General features: G+C 43.5%; 1 protein-coding gene across 1 annotated transcript in view; it reads right to left on the minus strand.

The window, feature by feature from the left end:
- PIP4P2 (phosphatidylinositol-4,5-bisphosphate 4-phosphatase 2) overlaps window positions 1-16,585 on the minus strand; it is a 111,559-nt gene that overhangs the window by 91,158 nt on the left and 3,816 nt on the right. The gene's annotated exons all lie outside the window — the stretch shown is intronic.

Here is a 16,585-nt window from a genome sequence, read left to right on the forward strand (position 1 = left end):
CATATATCAAACTGAAATAGCTGTTGCAAAAACACCAATTTTAAGAAAACATTAAAGCTTAAGATTAATAGGGGTGCCCAAACTTTTTCATATAACTGTAGTTGGCGCAGTGCGGCCTCCTGATGTCTGTGGGGGGGGGGGTGTCGTGCGGCCTCCCGCTGTGTATAGATGGCTACGTGTGGCCCCCCGCTGTGTATAGATGGCTACGTGCGGTCTCCCGCTGAGTATAGATGGCGCTGTGCGGCCTCCTGTTGTCTCTGGGGGGAGCGCCGTGCGGCATCTATACTCAGCAGGAGGCTGCACGTAGCCATCTATACACTTATACTCAGCAGGAGGCCGCACGTAGCCATCTATACGGTGCCATCTATACACAGCGGGAGGCCGCACGGCGCCATCTATACACAGCGGGAGTCTCAGTGCTTTGCAACAGCAGTCAATAAATTCTGCTTGACTAATTCTGAGCACCATAAAGTCTGGTTCGCTTCTAACCTACTGTCTTCATTTTCAGCTTGCTGAATTCTAACTCATTTACTGTCATTCGAGACGATGCCTTTGCTGGTCTCTTTCACCTTGAATACATGTAAGTGCTCCGCTTAATGTCATATTTTTGATTCTGTTCTTCTTCATCTTTTGGCATGTGCAATTGTATGAGCAAGTATTCATATGAATTTATGACCTACTTAAACCTTCGAGGACCTTAAATTTTATTCAATCAAATTTTTTTCCAGTTTAAAACTATGGGACATATATGTGCCTTGGTCCTCAAAGGGTTTTTAAAGGGGCTGTAAACATAAATACGAAAAAAATAATTCAATTAGTGCTTTTTGTGTTCATTTAATTTTTATTTGAAGTCCATTTTTTTTTTTATATACCTTGAAATTAAGCCCTACCCCATGGAATGAAGCCCTACCTACATGACATCTGAGAGCTACATGGATCCCGCTTGTGAGGTGCCTGTCCGTCACTACTATTCAGTTTTAGGGTCCACTCACTAAGCCATATATTCTCTCATGCAAGAGAATAGGGCCAATTATGCTAATGACACTCGGCTCAAACTCTGTCAGAGCTTCAACTGAGTGTGATCCGATTCTTTCGCAGCACAGGTATGGAGAAGATGGAGAACTTAATTTCTCCATAGTCTCTGTGAGTGTTCATCGGACTGCACTTGGATGACATCCGAGTGCAGTCCAATGTTTTACGTGCACCCGTAGACTTGTATGGGTGCACATGGTCCGAATATCGAATGAGATTATTTTCTCATGCCAATAATCGCAGATCTGCACTGTCCCATAGTATAACATAGGGCCGAGTCCTATCCGATAAAACATCACATAGCATTCGGCCGTGTTATACGACAGTGTGAGCGAGCCCTTAGAGTCAAGGAATATTTACATGCAGATGATGATATTACTCTCCAAGTGTATATTTTTTTAGGCGAGTTCATAGTAAATGCTTTGCCTTTTTGACATGTCATCAACTAAAGAACAAGAAAGATTTAGGACCTCCCCTATAGAGAAACGGAAAATAGTTTGGAGGACTTGCATGTCCTTTTTTATTTATTATGAGAAAATCATAAAAGATCCCGTTTTTTAACCATGCTGTGACTTTCTGCTGAGGGAGAGAGCTGCCCTATTCAGAGTCTGTAATAAGACCTGCTGACAAAAGTGTTGAAGATACAGTCTAATGTGAATTAACAATGAAAAAAAGTTAATTTCACAAATGGCTTGTATTTTTTTTAATACAAACTTTTTTGTCTTTACAGCTCCTTTAAAGGGAATCTGTCATCAGGTTTTTGCCACCTAATCTGAGAGCAGCATAATGTAGGGTTAGAGGCACTGATTCCAGTAATGTGTCACTTACTGGGCTGCTTAGTGTTGTTTTGATAAAATCATTGATTTGTCAGAAGGCAATTGACTAGTAAGTTCTGTAGGACCCCACCCCCATCACTGATCAGTAGATTTCTGAGTACACTGAGCATGGGCAGAAAGCTGCCAATCAGTGGTGTGGGCGGGGCTATACAGAGCGCAGCATTCAGAGAGCTGCTAGATCTGCAGCAGATAAAACGGTGATTTTCTCAAAATGACAACAAGCAGCTGAAAAAGTGACACATCGCTGGAATCAGGGTATCTGCCCCTATATTGTGCTGCTCTCAGATGGGGCAGCACAATTAATATTGTGGCAAATTAATTTCCCGTGAACTATCACATGATCTATCACAGGGGATCATGTGACATGATCCCCTGTGATAGATCATGTGATAGTTCACGGGGGGGGGGGGGGGACGACGCCTTCTTAACTGCCCGGGGCCTTTGCTACTCTTAATCCACCCCTGGCTTCCTGTGACGTCTTTACACCGCGCCCTCCCCTGAGCAGTCACAGGCAGCGCAGAGCAGCAGCAGCAGGTGAGAAGTGAGGGGAGTATTTTTTTTTTTTTTTTTTAATGTATGGAGGCATGGGGCATTATATGGGGGGTGACATTCAGCATGGGGCATTATATGGGGGGGGGGGGGTGACATCCTGCATGGGGCATTATAAGGGTTGGGGGGACAGCCTGCCTATTGGGGACCTATGCTGCCTATTGAAATACCGGTTGATTTAACTTTACTTGTTCTTCATTTTAAATATTGTATTTGTTCCTGTATTGTTTTTTTTTACTTCAAAATAAGATATGTGCAGTGTGCATAGGAATTTGTTCATAGTTTTTAAAAAAAAAAATTATATTCCGGCCCTCCAATGGTCTGAGGGACAGAGAACTGGCCCCCTGTTTAAAAAGTTTGAGGACTTTTGTATACAGTTGTATCTCTACTTGGCAGCACTACATGTGCCTGAACGTGAGGTGTGAGGGTACAAGTAAAGTCATAAATATGCAGGACAGCTTCTGATTCCCCATGATACATTGTTTACAGGGAGACCTTAGGGCAATGATTGCCAATCCACGACTCTCAATCTGCTCTAAAACTATGGAACCGATTCATCTTTAGAAATCACTTATCTGTCCTGTATTCGTTGAAGTTTTTGTGCTAAATTCTTCAAAAATGGAACAAGCTGTACATGAATTGTACATGCGCAGTGACATTGCAGCGGTGACCACAAGATACATTGACCGCACACGCGCTGGGAGACACAAGTCACAGCCTCAGTGCGCACGCGCCGGACCAGCAGCCTGACGTGTGCACATGCGCCCCACAAACCTAGCGCTTTCCAGGAGCAGTATTCAAATGTCATGGGCGGCGCCAGCACTAATTGAACGCGGCGACCTCCCATGACTGAATAGCAGGATCACACCCCTATGACTGAATACGAGCAGGTAGGACACAGTATATAAAACGTTATAACATCATTATACTACCACCGATTTTCATGAAAACAGCTTGTTAGTGATGCACATTGCATCACCAACAACGCTATGGGGGCAGTGTACATCGCAACTAGGACGTGACAGGTTCCCTTTAATTTTTTTTTTTTTTTGCAACTTTTTAGCACAAAATGTTTTATGTCCTACTACAATTTGCAGATTTTAAAAAGTTGCAATTGATGAACCAGTCCATAACTTCTGGAAACCCCAAACCCTGCCCATAATGATGAACATTAAAAGAAAAACAAAAGAAACACATAAAATAGACTTTAAAAAGGAGCAGATTAAAAGGAGCATTAGGCACAAATCATAAACAGGCCATAAACATCAAAAAATTCAACAACAAAAAAAACAAACAGCAAATAAAGTAAACAATCAGACTACAACTATGTCCTGATAGCCAAATCCTGCCAACATATGCTGGAGGTTGTAGATTTGTAACAACTGGAGGACCACATATTGGGAGACTAAACCCATCCAACCTTCGCGATCTCCTACATGGCACAACACCAATAAACCAGGCCAGGACTGTACAGAATTCTGTCAAATCACTATTTTTGGTAATGCAAGTCAATCTCATTTCTGCAGAGAAACATTTTATCAGTTGCCCTAAGTGCTAATTAAAAGCCACAAGCCCATTTTCCCTAAATAATGCATTTCATAAAGGAGTGCAAATGTAGATAAATATGGCTAAAAACTGGCAGAATTGCCAGAAAAACATCCTATAGAGAAAAAAAAAAATTTAAGTGAAACGCAAATAACCTTGGTGACACGAGTTATAATGGCACAACTTTATGTAGTCTGTCACCTGCACGCTATAAAAATGTAATAAAATGTTATTTCATACAAATTAAAAAAAAATCTGTCTTTAGATCCATCGTCCATAGCATCTACATACTGTGAGCAGCTACATTGTATTAGGAGGTGACCTCCCATCTCTGTGGGCACAACTCTCACCATTAGGCCTCATTCACACGTCAGTGTTTAAAGACGTGGAAAAAAAATGGTACCGATCCATGTGTCAGTGTTTTTTCACGGATGGATAAATAAGTTACAAAGCTTCTCCTATACTTTGCAATGCTAAATAATGACGACACACGGATTGTACACTGATGCCATCCATGGGCAGTACATGTTTTTCATGGACCCATATTCGCACTATTCATATGTGATACCATAGAAAAATGGACGTGTGAATAGCAGAATTGATTATAATGGGTACGCGTTGTATCCATGAAAAAAACAGCTAGAACACATCTGTGCAGCATAAATGTGTGAATGAGCCATTATTCTCATAGCGGTCAGGCCCTGCTCATACCAACATAAAGGCTTCTGTTTTTAATCCTTAAAAAAGGGGTTATCAGGAAACTTTTGCCCAGTTAGGAGTTAAACAAAACACAAAACATGCTTAACTTAAGCCCCCGTCTCACATAGCGAGATCGCTGCTGAGTCACGGTTTTGGTGACGCAACAGCGACCTCACCAGCGATGTCGCTATGTGTGACACTTTGCAGCGATCAGGCCCCTGCTGTGAGGTCGCTGATCGCTGCAGAATGTCCTGGACCTTTTTTTGGTCGTTGCCCTCCCGCTGGTCAGCACACATCGCTGTGTGTGACCAGCGATCAGGCTGGTAACCATGATAAACAGCGGGTTACTAGGGGCGCACGCGCCCCTAGTAACCCGCTGTTTATCATGGTTACCACTCTGCTACGTGAGCGGTAACCTCCCGCTCATCATAGCAGAGTGGTAACCATGATAAACAGGGGGTTACTAGGTGCGCATGTGCCCCTAGTAACCCGCTGTTTATCATGGTTACCAGCCTGCTCCTGCTTCAGCAGGCTGGTAAACAGGAGCAGGACATCGTGGAAAGATTCTTTCCACGATGTCGCTGCTCCCCTGATCGTTGGTGAGCCTGCCTGTTTGACAGCTCACCAGCGACCACATAGCGACGCAGCAACGATCCCCGACAGGTCGTATCGTTGTCGGGATCGCTGTAGTGTCGCTAAGTGTGACGGGGCCTTTACTGTCTTTGTATGCAGTGCAGAGTCTATGACAATCTCTTGTTTGTTTGGAACAATGTTAGATTTCAGAAAGGCAGATTTTAAGAGACTCAGAAAGAGAATAGGAGGGATCCAATGGCTGGATGTCCTTAAGGACAAAAATGTCCAGGAAGGATGGGAAATTTTTAAAAATGAGATTCTCAAAGCACAATCGTTAACAATCCCGAAAAGTAGGAAGAATGGGAAGCATTTAAGGAAACCAGGATGGATGAACACAGAACTTAAACACATGCTAAAAAGAAAGAAAGAAATGTTTATTAAATGGAAAGAGGGAGGCATATCTAAAGAAGATTATAATGCAGTCTGCAGATCCTGCAGGGCACGTATCAGGTTAGCTAAAGCTGACAATGAATTAAGGCTTGCAAGAGATGTCAAAAGCAATAAAAAATAAAAAAGGATTTTGGGGGTATGTCAAAAGTAAAAGAAAAGTCAAAGATGCTATAGGATTTTTACAGGATGAAAATGGTGAAATGGTAAGAAAGGATGTTGAGAAGGCCGAACTTTTTAATTCCTATTTTGCATCAGTTTTCTCTCAGAAAGAAAATGTAACATCAACTGATCTTCACTGTCCTATTAAAGGAATAGAAGAATCCAAGTTATCTGTAAACAGAAAGACTGTGAGGGAATATTTAGCTAACATAAATGAGTTCAAGTCACCAGGTCCAGATGAATTACACCCCAGAGTACTGAAGGAGATCGTAGAAGAAATTTTACAACCACTCTCCATAATCTTTGAAAATTCTTGGAGAACAGGAAAAGTCCCAGAAGACTGGAGAAGAGCAAATGTTGTTCCGATCTTCAAAAAGGGGAAGAAGGTGGACCCAGGGAACTATAGGCAGGTGAGTCTGACTTCTATACCAGGAAAGATCTTTGAATAAATTATTAAACAACATGTATGTAAGTACCTGGATAAGAATGAAGTGTAGCGTCGGCGTCCCTGCCCTCTGCTAGGCAGGGACGCTGTTCCCCTCACCTCTCTGCTCCGAGCCCGGCGTCCTCCTCCCGCTCTGCTGGCAGCGCGCGCTCCTTCCCGGCCACTGTGCTTAGGGCGCGCGCTCCCTCCCTCTTAAAAGGGGCCGCGCGCGCCGTCCTAAGGAGTCCCCGGCCAATGGCCGGAGGACTTCACCATATATAAGGCACCTCCTCCAAAATGGAGGTGCCCGAGCAATGTTGTTGCACTGTTCACTACTCTGCTTCAGCCCTCAGGTCCCGTTGCCAGTTACCTGTCAGTTACCTGCCTGATTCCTGCCAGTTTGCTGTCTGTTTCCTGCCTGATATTCCTGCTACCTGCTTGCTAGCCTGAGGTCCGACGGTCTGCCTTCCTACTCCTGTCAGTCTGTCTATGGACCAGCTTGGCCGCTCACCTGGGAGCGCACATCTGCTACCTGCCTGCTAGCCTACCGGGAGGCTCCGCCGTCACGTGCTGTGACCACCTGCTATTCCAGAGACTTCTGCCCGCTCACCTGGGAGCGCTCCTCCGCTACCTGCCTGCTTGCCTACCTGGAGGCTCCGCCGTCACGTGCTGTGACCACCTGCTATTCCAGAGACTCTTGCCCGCTCACCTGGGAGCGCTCCTCCGCTACCTGCCTGTTTGCCTACCTGGAAGATCCGCCGTCACATGCTGTGACCACCCGTTCATCCAGAGACTCTCGCTTGCTCACCTGGGAGCATACATCTTCCATCTGCCTGCTAGCCTACCTGGAGGTTCAGCCATCACAGGTCGTACCTACCCTTTACCCAGAGACTGCCCCGGTCACTTGCCGTGACCTCCAGCCCGTTCTTCCAGAGACTGCCCCGGTCACTTGCCGTGACCTCCAGCTCGTTCATCCAGAGACTGCCCCGGTCATTTGCCGTGACCTCCTGTCCGTTCACCCAGAGACTGTCCCGGTCACCTGCTGTGACTGCCTGCCCGTCTTCCCTGGTCGCCACCCGCTCCCTTACAAGGACTGCCCCCTTGTATAGTAGCTCTGGAGGTTCCGCCTCCCAGACCCGTTACATGAAGTGATTAATCAGAGTCAGCATGGGTTTGTAACTAACAAGTCATGTCAGACTAACTTAATTTCCTTCTATGACAGAATCACTGACTGGGTGGATCAGGGAAATGCTGTAGATATAGTATATCTTGACTTCAGCAAAGCATTTGACAAAGTATCTCACATCATCCTTATTGAAAAAATGACCAAGTATGGAATGGACAAGGCAACTGTTAGGTGGATTCATAACTGGCTTAGTGATCGGACTCAAAGAGTGGTCGTAAATGGCTTCAAATACAGTTGAATGAATGTCTCAAGTGGGGTACCACAGGGCTCTGTCCTGGGACCTGTATTGTTCAACATCTTTAATCAATGATTTAGATGAAGGAATTGAGGGTTAAATTTGCTGATAACACAAAGCTAGGAGGGATAGCTAACACTAGAGAAGAGAGAGAGAGGCTTCAAAAAGACCTAAATAAACTGGAGCAGTGGGCAGCAACCAACAGAATGGTTTTTAACAGGGAAAAATGCAAAGTACTAAATCTGGGCAATAAAAATGAAAAAAACATATACAGAATGGGAGGAATAGAGCTGAGCAACAGTACATGTGAAAAAGACTTAGGTATACTAATAGATCATAGACTGAACATGAGTCAACAGTGTGATGCAGCAGCAAAAAAGGCAAATACAATTCTGGGATGTATTAACAGAAGCATACAGTCTAGATCACATGAAGTCATTATCGGACTTTACTCCTCTTTGGTCAGACCTCATCTGGAATACTGTGTCCAGTTTTGGGCACCACATTTTAAAAAAGACATTGACAAACTGGAGCAAGTTCAGAGAAGAGCGACTAGAATGGTGACAAGTCTGCAAACCATATCCTATGAGGAACGGTTACAGGATTTGGGAATGTTTAGCTTGCAAAAAAGAAGACTGAGAGGAGACTTAATAGCTGTCTACAAATATCTCAAGGGCTGTCACATTGTAGAAGGATCATCTTTATTCTCATTTGCACAAGGAAAGACTAGAGGTAATGGGATGAAACTGAATGGGAGGAGACAGATTAGATATTAGAAAAAGCTTTTTGACAGTGGAGGGTGATCAATGAGTGGAACAGGCTGCCTCGAGAGGTGGTGAGTTCTCCTTCAATGGACGTCTTCAAACAGAGGCTGGACAGACATCTGTCGGAGATGGTTTAGTGAATCCTGCTTTGAGCAGGGGGTTGGACCAGATGACCCAGGAGATCCCTTCCAACTCTAACATTCTATGATTCTATGTTGTCACATCACAATGCTGCAGGCAATCACTGAACTCGGCAGCACATGCCACCTCTGGTCCAGTGCTGTGATCCTGCAGCTGCCCAGATTTCTGCTGTTTGGCTGCAGCGGTGATGTCACATCAAAAGTGTTGCAGCCAATCACTGAGCTCTGTGGTTTTGGTAAAAAGTAAACAGCCCAAATCCATGGCCTCAGTTATTGGCTACAACACTGTCAGTGCGACATCATTGCTGCAACCAAAACGACGGAGACTGGAGTAGCGGTGGAGACACAGAAGAGCTGGACCCGGGGAGAGTGAGTAACTGGGCCTGTGAGCAGAAGTTTCTTGAAGGAAAACCCCCTTTGAGGATACTTTCATTGTGCTCTTCCACAATGACTCCATATGTACAGTTATGTGCGAAATAATAGCAGTCTAACATCACTAATTTGTTTAATTGCCGCTTTTCGCTGACTAGGACTAAGTGTAGGTGAGTAATTGGCAACCAACAGTTATGACAGGCACACTGCTAATTGATTGTAATTAATGTAATGAAAGGAGGGTGTTCTAATTAATAGCAGTGCAGAGATCAATTAGTGAGGTCATTCATTCTGTCAAGAAACAAGTGTCAATTATGGCTCTTATTTAAAGAAGGTCCTTCCAGACATTGTACCGAAGGACAAACAACTTGGACCAAGAAGTTGGCTGGCGAGGAGAAAAACGTAAAGTGCAGAAAATAATTGGCTGCTCAGCTAGAAGAATTTCCAATTCTTTAAAATAGCAAACAAAATCTGAAACACGTGGTAGGAAAAGGAATACCAACATCTGCATAGACTCAAACAGAGGCTGTACAGACATCTGTCTGAGATGGTTTAGTGAATCCTGCATTGAGCAGGGAGTTGGACCAGATGACCCTGGAGGTCCCTTCCAACTCTAACATTCTATGATTGTATGATAGAGTCCTAGAATGTTAGAGTTGGAGAGGGCCTCCAGGGTCATCTGGTCCAACCCCCTGCTCAATGCAGGATTCACAAAACCATCTCAGACATATGTCTGTCCAGCCTCTGTTTGAAGACTTCCATGAAGGAGAACTCACCACCTCTCGTGGCCGCCTGTTCCACTCATTGATCAAACTCACTATCAAAAAGTTTTTTTAATATCTAATCTGTATCGTCTCTCTTTCAGTTTCATTCATAGATTTCACAAGAATGGCAAAGAAGCATCCAATGATCAGCTCCAGGAAGATCAAAGCAAAATGTTCTGATGGTTGCGGACTTGCAGGTAGCTGAAGACACCTATGTAAAGGCAAACTATTTGCAAGAAACCCGCGTAAAGTACCAATGCTGGGAAAAAAAAAAAACACAACGTGTTCAAAAGGTTACAGTTTGCCAAAGAACATATGAACTGGCTTGAAGAGAAGTGGTGTAACATTCTATGGACAGGTGAGAGCAAGATTGTTCTTATTGGGTCTAAAGGCTGCAGACAGTTTGTGAGACGACCCATAAATACTGAATTCAAGCTGCAGTACACTGAAGGCTTTAAAACATGGAGGTGCAAGCATAATGGTTTAAGGATCTTTCTCATACTATGGAGTTGGGCCCATTTATCATGCACTGCGGACCAGTTTGAATAGAGGTCATGTTGTCTTATGCTGAAGAAGAGATGCCCTTGAAATGGGAAGGGGGGAGCGTGGAGTGTTCAGCAGGAGAACGACCCCCAAACACACCATTTTGGTTTTCCTTGCCCAGATGTAGAATCTTGCATCTCTCCCTGTTAAATACCATTCTATTAGTCGTTGCCCATTGTTCAAGCTTATCTAGATCCTTCTGATCCCTTCCTCTGTCTTCTCTAGTGTGGCTATGTGCCCACGATGCAGAAATGCTCTGGATTTTTTCCTGAGCGTTTCTACATCTCCCTGGCAGAAAAAAAACGCATGCGGATTGTACATGCGTTTTTCCTGTCAGGGACATGCGGATGTGAAGCGTTCTTCACATGCATTTCCGCATGCGGGTTGACAAGCGCTTTGCAAGCGATTTTAGCATCACTTGGAAAGTGCTTGTCAACTTGGTCACACTATATAAATCCATGCAAACAGCATGGATTTATATAGTGTGACCGTAAAGAATGGTAAAAAATAAATATATACTTACCCTCTGATGGCCCCCGGTGTCCTGCTTCACTCCGTTCTCCCTTGCCGGCAGCGGTACACTGAAGGACCTGCCGACGTCAGCGTCGTGTGACCCGTCACATGACTGACATCAGCGCAGGTCCTTCATTCCATCGCGAACTGCCGGCATGCGAGGAGGAGCGCATCGGGGGCCGCCAGAAGGTAAGTATATATTTCATTTTTTTTTTTTTTTTTTTTTTTTTTTTTTTAACACAGTTTTCTATGGTACCCGGGTCTGGAGGAGAGTCTCTTCTCCTCTAGACCTGGGTACCATCCGCACATTGGAATGCATGGAATGCGCATCTACATATACAGTGATGCGTAATCCATGCGGTCTAATGCAAGTCAATGGCGGCGAAAACGCAGCACTTCCGCAAAATAATTGGAAGTGCTGCGTTTTTTTCCGCAATGATAATCCACAGCGGAAATTTCCGCAGCATGTGCACAGCACATACGGATTATCATTGGGGAACATGGCAGACCTTCTACCATGCGTTTTTTAAGAGTTTCTGCAGCGTTTTTGCTGCTGCGGAAATGCTTAAAAAACGCATCGTGGGCACACAGCCTGTTAGCCGTCCCTCCTAGCTTGGCATTGTCTGCAAATTTGATTAGCTTACCTTCTGTTTTCTTATCTAGATCATTCCCAGTCACCTCATCTGTTAGTTGACTCCATGCCACACAGATGTAAAGCAGTTATCAGAAATAAAAGGTTACACAACTAGACATTAGCTCAGGGATTAACAGAAAAGCGAAGTCTGTAAACTAGTTTCAGCTTATACAGTAAATATTTGAGTTTATAGAAGAAAACGTAAACAGATTTTTTTCGAGCATTTATATGGAAATAAAAGCCATTATGAAGATTCAGCTTTTTCTTAGTTGTTTTTAACACATAAATGTACATGTATATTCCTTACCGACCTGCGGCATCTAATGGGACATGTTACATGTCCAACAGGGGTAACGTATAAAACATTTAATGTATGGCCGTGCGGTATAATCCCATTGATCTCTATGGGCACTGTACTAGGAATATGTAATACAGCGGTGTATAAGATCCTTTAGTAAGAGTTAATACTTTGGGGTTTCTTAGAGGACATAACAAAGGATGTCAGGCATTTTGCTCTTATAGCTCCAGTCGGACATAAAATAGGATATGTAGGATGAATACATCTGCTGTTATTCCTCGCAGCTCCCGAGAGGAAGCTTATCCGCCATGTGACACCTCCCAAGGGAGAACATAAACTTGAGCATTATCCTCTGGGTTCATTAAATAATTTCTTGTGATCACTGTGCCGGGATCTAATCTGTACATTCATAGGAAGATGGAGCCGCACAAGCCAGAATAGACAATCCTGTACAGTCAGCGGCTTCTGCAAGGCCGAAACGTTCAGCCCGAACAACAAGTCAGTGACAGAAACCCGGGAAGGAATTGATTGAAGCACAATTACTTATGGTCTTTGCTTTGCAATTTTCACAGCGATCAACAAGGCGTTTAGCCAAAAAGTGACACTGCACCGTCCCTACAGCGGTTAAATTGGCCAAATACCGATCTGCCTTGTAAATGTAGGGTCTGCAGTCAGTGGTGTAAGACGGGTTATTATTCTGTAGTCTTAGGAGACAAGGATTTATCAGCAGCAGGGACTCCTCTATATAAAAGCAGCTACAGATGCTCTAATAGAGCTGAAACCAATGAAATAAAAAATGGCCGGCCTTAAAGGGAACGGTTCAATGAAAAATTACCTGGTGGACGAATCAGGAATTTTTGCTGTAAATGATTTTAATATATTGAATACCCATATCACATTCATGAATCAGACGGCCGTCCTAAGTCAGCACATGGTCAAGATTAGGAGTGCTCAGGGGTATTCGTGTTATACGATTTCTTTTGCTTCCCAGTTTAGCCCTCTAGGGGGCAGTGATTGGCTACGGTGGTTACATGTCGTCACCTGGTGCAAAATAATAGCCTTAATGTCAACATTACATAATATAAGTTCACAAACGCAACAAACTTTTTGCAAGATAACTTATGAAAAAAAAAAAAAACACACAGCAAAATTAGAGTGTGAACTTAGTTTGTGTGTATGGTTACAGTGCATATTTCATAACGAAATCCACAAAAGATCCCACAATCTGCTTCCATTGTAAGAGATCCACACTTTATGTGACTGTTGAGGAGGAGCAAACCGCAGCAGGAAACCACACGATTAGCTTCGTTGTATGAAACACTGGTTCCACGACCAACTCAATTAAAGGAAAAGGTGCAGACAACAGTATATTCGCTCATCCAAGAGAATCGGGCTGATTATGCCAATCACATTGATCAGAGTGTGATGAGATTCTCTTGGATGAGAAGATGGATAATTTTTTTTTCTCCAGCTTCTTCATTCTGTCAGTCTGTGGAAATCAGACTGCACTCAGATATTAAAGTGCAATTCCATGGACTCATTCACTTGCATGGCTGAGTGTGATCCGAATATCAGATCAGACTCGGGCATGTGCACAGCCCCATAGAATAACATTAGTCTGAGTGCGATCCGATGTTTTGTCGGAGTGCACTCAAACTGAAAATATGACCATATGCACGAGCCCCAACGCCGAGCTGTCAGTGTACCTGGAATGAAGACTAGATGGGTCCAGCTACTTTACATTATGCCACCAAACCATAATCCCGGGATTAGCACTGCAGTGAAGTTCCCTCGTGAAGGCTTCGTCATGGTGTTACACGATCTCCAGACCAATGTCTTGCGTCCAATACTAGAAAGACTCATCACTAAGAGGATAGACCCCCATTGCAGTCTTGCTCTGCACCATGATAGTGTTTCAAAATAGTGACATGAAGCCAAGGAACACCAGTAGCTGAACATCTGTCTCGCAGCTCAACATTGTGCAATTATATTACAATGGTTTGTGTAGACACTGTTTAGGCTTGGTATGTGACGTCTAATTTCACTTGCAGTACAGAAGGGATCGATCATGCAACCAGTGGTACGGACATGTCAGCAAAATGTCCCAGAAGCAGGTTTTCAACACAACAATGACAGAAATGGCATGCAACATTAGACTTGTCTCTCATCAAGCACATCAGGGATGTCATTGATAAGCAATTGGAAAGGGGAGCTGCCAGCAGTGGATATTGATGATTTGCCCAACTGGAATCAGCGCATCAGAACAATCCTCAGACAACCATTAATAGCCTCATTGATTGCAGCCAAGGCTGTTAGTGTTGGGATTTGTAAACAAGGCTCATACTCAATGCTGAATAAATTGAGATGTTTTGAAAATTTTGTTTCCATTTTTTTCATTATTTGCATATCCAGCTTGTGATTCCCATAATTTCACATAGATGGGATTTTGAAAAAAAAAATTATGTATATGACTCGCCCCCTGGGCCGTGGGGCACTCGGGACCGGACTTCAGGGCAATGCTGGGAGTAGTAGTGGCGACCCGATCCCGTGGCTCAGGGTGGTCAGACCAGTGGTAGTCTATGATGTGCTGTAGGTAATGTCCGACTAAGTGGAGCCCACATGAAGTTTCCAAAACAGGCTCGTTTCAAAAAAAAAATAAATAAATCATGACAAAGATTAAACAGCTGATTACCTCTAAAAACACATTAAAAAAGGCACAAAAAACCCTCAAAAACAGCAAGTAACCTAAATTAGCTACTGTGATTGATGCAGAAAGTTGCATCAAAAACCATGAACTGTTTTTTGCTACTTAGGTCATGTTCACACGTTCAGTATTTTACATCAGTATTTGTAAGCCAAAACCAGGAGTGGGTGATAAATACAGAAGTAGTGACGTGTTTCTATTATACTTTTCTCTGATTGTACCACTTCTGGTTTTGGCTACAAATACTGAAGGTGTGAACGTGGCCCTAATAGCAAGCATTTTTTGGCTAAAAATAATTTTTGTAATTGGGTTTCATTAAAAATCCTGCGCCATTTATAAGATATCTTTATCCCTTAGTGAATGCTTTCTGAAGGCCCAACGGGAAAATTTCTAATTATTATGTGTCTTTATTTTGAGCTCTTCAGCTGAAATATGACCACATCAAAGTTGAATGTGCAGGGAAAGAATATGAAAAAGCAAAATGGTGCAAAAAATTTTAATTACACAAAATTGCAAATATGATTTTTAGTCACAAATACTCACATAAAACAAATATAAAAATGGTCTCCAGAAGTGGACATCCCCTTTAAGCACAGAATCTGCACCCACCTCCTCGATAGATCCTGAACGAGTCAACAAGACGCCTTTTAGTTACATCACTATACAAGACAACTGAATAAATCGAAAAGCACCCCCGCAAAATACAGCCGCAAAGGGCTTAAGGAAGTCAAGTTGCATTGACAATGGCCAAGGATGTTCCTCACACTTGAGAGCTGATAGTGGGAAATTTTGAGATTGAGACATCCAAACATGGCCTAAGGGTATGGGCTCCAAGACTTTTTGGATCGGAAACAGAGGAAACTCAAAATTCTCCTAAAAAAACTCTTTGTTTGAGTTTCTGCTCAGTGGCAATGTGCACACATCTTTAATCCAACGTTGGAGTTCTCTCACAAAGCAGCTTCAGGACAAACAGCATCCCCCTTCCTGAAGCTGGTGTGTGTGTGTGTGTGTGTGTGTGTGCGCATTTTGCCTATACCTTCTATTGTACAGACCAGGCAGCTTCCAAATAAAGCCATCCAAATAGCAAACATGTTAGAAATTGTACAGTAGATCAATAGTTATCGACATTTTCATGTTGCTTTTGCTTCAGTTTGTCAGTGTGTGAGATGTAAGAAGACAGCCCTGACCTCCTGGTCTAACCTCCTGCATGATTAGATATGTAGGGAGTAGTGAATAGATGATGCACACCTTTCAGCTAACTTCATTGTATGAGCAGAGCAATTACAAGTTGCTTTGAGCACAACAGACATAAGTAGGATTCCTCTCTGGACAGGCAGTGTTGGGACAGGGGTAATACAGCAGAGCTGCCAGTGCTATAAAGGAGAAGAGCTGATAGAAAGGTTTGTAATGTGACACAGCTAAACTCAGCTGTGCTGCCCCTCCACCCATAGTGACCTTATATGAAAAGTTGTTAATCATCTGCTTTAATCTTCCAGAACTTTCTCATAATGTAGGAGATTAGAGCTGTAGGTCATTCCTCTCCCACACTGAAAATCCTAAAATAATGTGGGTGGGGGTGTTCTTTTTCTGCTGTTGCTGCCTGCTTATGATTGGGCAAGTCATTACAGGGAGAAAAAGTCCACGCCTCCAGTGAAAACTGTCTGATAACACCCACTTACACTTAAAGGGACTCTTGTCAGCACAGAATGATTGTTCTAAACAAGGTCTGCTGCTCGGCGCTTCATGGCAGGGCCAATCATTTATATATCCCTTCCCACCTGCTTGTTTTCCCTCAACCTACGCACTCCTTTTCTTTGATTGACAGCTCTGGCTTCATGGAGCAAGAGAAGGGTGAATATGGAGGGAAAACAAGCCAGGGGAAGGTGTATTTAAAGGACTGGTTGCCGTGAAGCACCGAGCGTCAGAACTTGGTTGGGAGAGTCATTCTGTGCTGACAGTCCCGTTAACAAAAGTTAACTCATTAGTTCTCTGCAGCCACTATTACATCCTGGGTCCAGTTCAACAAGAAAAATTTGGTTAAAGGACTATGTGAAAAGCAGCAGCTGCAAAAGCAAACAAGATTTTAGGGTGTATATTAAAGAGATAAAATCCCGTGACCCTAAAGTATTGTTACCCCTTTATAAATCAATTGTGAGGCCACAACT

The sequence above is a fragment of the Phyllobates terribilis genome, unplaced genomic scaffold (assembly GCF_046119375.1).
Source record: "Phyllobates terribilis strain yellow unplaced genomic scaffold, ASM4611937v1 Scaffold_4__5_contigs__length_816908805, whole genome shotgun sequence".
Lineage (NCBI taxonomy): Eukaryota > Metazoa > Chordata > Amphibia > Anura > Dendrobatidae > Phyllobates > Phyllobates terribilis.